A 2847-nucleotide genomic window follows, 5' to 3' on the forward strand; every position below is an offset into this window, starting at 1 on the left:
CAGGCTTCATCATAGTGAGTCGGCTCATGGCCTGGCCCGAGTATGTGTACCTTCTTGCGCAGCATTACATGTGCAAGTACAACACTGCAATACAAATTAAACCTCCAGATTAATGATTAAACCATAAAGAATCTTATATGAGAAAACACAAGATATTGTATCCCAAAATCCGAGAGTGATGATTATACTAAGAGCTCCAAGTGGAGTGAACGTAAACTTGTCCATATTACTGGAAATTATATAATCATTTTGATTAACTCAAACCATAAACTAACTACCAATCTAGTCTATCATGTAGTTGTCGAGTGATAAATTCCTACTCCATCATGATAAGTAATTGAGCAGGACAAACAAAGCAGAGGACATTAGAGGCAATGTAAACTGACCAATAGATTATTGACATGAATCAAGGCAAAATGCTTAACCATGAATAAGATTAAGTGAGTGGGATAGCGTGAAAAATTGGATGCACTCTTATAGATGCTATATTGAAACCTGACCATATTAATGAAATCTTTTTGATTTATTCAAACTGCAAGCTAACTATTGGATTTCTTGGATCAAACAGATGTAGCAACTTACATAGTCACATGAGCAAAAACAACAACATGCATTACATATTATCCACAATGTATAATTTTGACTAGATTCATTTCCAACATAAATAAAACAAAATCAAGAAAGCAACAGGTCAGACAGACAGACTTGACTCCTATTTTTGCAGCTGCAGCTAGTGAATAGACCTGAACCTTGGGACAAGGTTGTTCTCCTGACCATATTGTACTACTAGATTTTTAGCTCAAAATACAAACGTTGCATCATAGTTTTGTTACCTTAAGAGTTAGTATTACACTCCAAGATGGGAAATCGCATGAACCTCAACAGTAGACACACTATTGTTTACAAACGCTGCAGCTCAGTCAGCGAGTGAGTGAGCAGAGGGAGATGAGATGCTACCTGCAGGGAGCAATTGCCGGCAATGGTGAGGTGGATGACTGCAAAGTTGTCGGCATCTTTGATGGAACCGGATCAGTAAGAAATAGAACAAGGAAATTGCCCATGCCCCTTGATGGATTAATGCTGTAATTTATCCAAAATGATGGTCATTTCTTATTTATTCAAACAGTAGGAGTAGTTGCTGATGGGCAAGGCCTGTTTTATTTTCTTGATGAATGAAACAATCCTTGCATGTACAACAACAAAGTTTTGAAATTTGAAGAAATTTAATAAATGCTGGAGGCGCACGAATACATGTCTCTTGATTTGGAAGACAAAGCAAACGAATAGCATCTCTCAGTACGAGCGTGCATGCCTCCTACAGAGCCATTTTCTAGTTTCTAAGCATTTAACAATCATGAATTCATCCCATCTCTGAGTCTTAGACCAGAAAACAACACAGATTAAGAAAGACAAGAGTAGCCAAAGGAAAAGGACATCAGGGACTCACCTAAGTGGTAGGTAACCCAGGAGGCAGTCATGGGAGCCCACCACCAGGGTTACGGGGCGACAAACTAGCCATCTTGTCGGCACTGGAAGAAAGGCAGCACACCACCGTCGTTGGAAACCCACCCTTCAGCTATGATCTCCTATAATATTAAAAGAACCGAGTCACATATGTGCATACGTGCATTCTACTCATACGCCATCATAGATCAAATGATTATCATATCAGTTCGACAATTCAATCTGCAATCATGTTGCTAACTTCTATTGTTTTGCTACTTATATTCATAAAAAAAGCCACCCCTACTTACATATCTTTCAGTACTATAAAAAAGAAATGTATATGACATTTATCCATTTCAAGTGGGCACACAGAGCATGAGATGGAGCACAGGAGAGTAATAGTGGCATACCTATGTTTATCTTTCTAGTGTGCTTTCATATTTGTGTCAACGATGAATCAATGACGTATCACAAACCAATCCTTCAGATCAAAGCACCTGCTAGAAAATCAAACGTGTGTACTGAGCCATCAGAAATCATCCTCGAACTAGCAATGCAGTAATTGGATTTGAAATTCGCACCACAACTAACTGAAGGTGTGTTGTTCAAGGGAAATTCACAATTCAGTGGGGGCACATGTTAGGATCGAGTTAGTATCGAGACATATGTTGGCCAAGTAAAGATTCATTTATACATAGAACCCTCCGAGGTCTTACTGGGAAACATGCCAAGTGTAAAATGTAAAGAGTAGTGTAGAAACCTAACAATGAATCGCCAAGGGCAATACAGAGAAGCCAGACTAAATATTACCAAAATCGAGTCAAATTAACCTATATATCTGAGGGGTACTCTCCAACGATCATAGCTTGTTTATCAAATGTGATCAATATGTGCGCGATAGTCTAGTCGAATCAGCGCTCGACGACCAGCATCAAGGAGGCCACATGGCAGAGCATGCCATTGAGGTCTGGAATCAAGAACACGAATAGTACTAGTATTAGTCACTACCAACATCAACATGGTGAAGAACTGAAATTAGACGGACAAAGAGAACAAGCTGAGCAAGCTAGAGTCAGTGAATTACCTAGTGTGATCCAACTCCATGATGGTGAGCGGCTCGGCCGCGAATGCCAAATATGTGTAGCTTCTCGGCAGCATTAAATGTGCAAGCACAACCACTGCAATACAAAATAAACCCTTATAGATGCTATCTTCAAATCTGTCCAGATTAATGGAATTGATTCGATTTATTTAAACTGTATGCTAACTATTGGATTTCCTGGATCAAACAGATGTAGCAACTTACATAGTCCCATGAGTAAAAACAATGACAGGCATTGCATATTCTTCACAATATAGAATCTTGACTAGACATACTCATTTCCAAAATAAAACAAAAAA

General features: G+C 38.9%; 1 long non-coding RNA gene across 5 annotated transcripts; it reads right to left on the reverse strand.

The window, feature by feature from the left end:
• Positions 1 to 27: 27 nt before the first annotated feature.
• Positions 28 to 2625, reverse strand: LOC119346542. 5 transcript variants are annotated; one of them, XR_005167783.1, is made up of 5 exons: positions 2531 to 2625; positions 2257 to 2413; positions 1857 to 1943; positions 1448 to 1586; positions 28 to 84 (listed from the first exon to the last, which is right to left on the reverse strand). It is a non-coding gene; the product is annotated as an uncharacterized LOC119346542 (long non-coding RNA). The 5 variants fall into 5 exon arrangements; XR_005167784.1 differs by lacking the exon at positions 28 to 84 and adding an exon at positions 855 to 957 and having other exon boundaries at positions 2277 to 2413; XR_005167780.1 differs by lacking the exon at positions 28 to 84 and adding an exon at positions 855 to 957.
• Positions 2626 to 2847: the final 222 nt, after the last annotated feature.

The sequence above is a fragment of the Triticum dicoccoides genome, unplaced genomic scaffold (assembly GCF_002162155.2).
Source record: "Triticum dicoccoides isolate Atlit2015 ecotype Zavitan unplaced genomic scaffold, WEW_v2.0 scaffold43192, whole genome shotgun sequence".
Classification (NCBI taxonomy): domain Eukaryota; kingdom Viridiplantae; phylum Streptophyta; class Magnoliopsida; order Poales; family Poaceae; genus Triticum; species Triticum dicoccoides.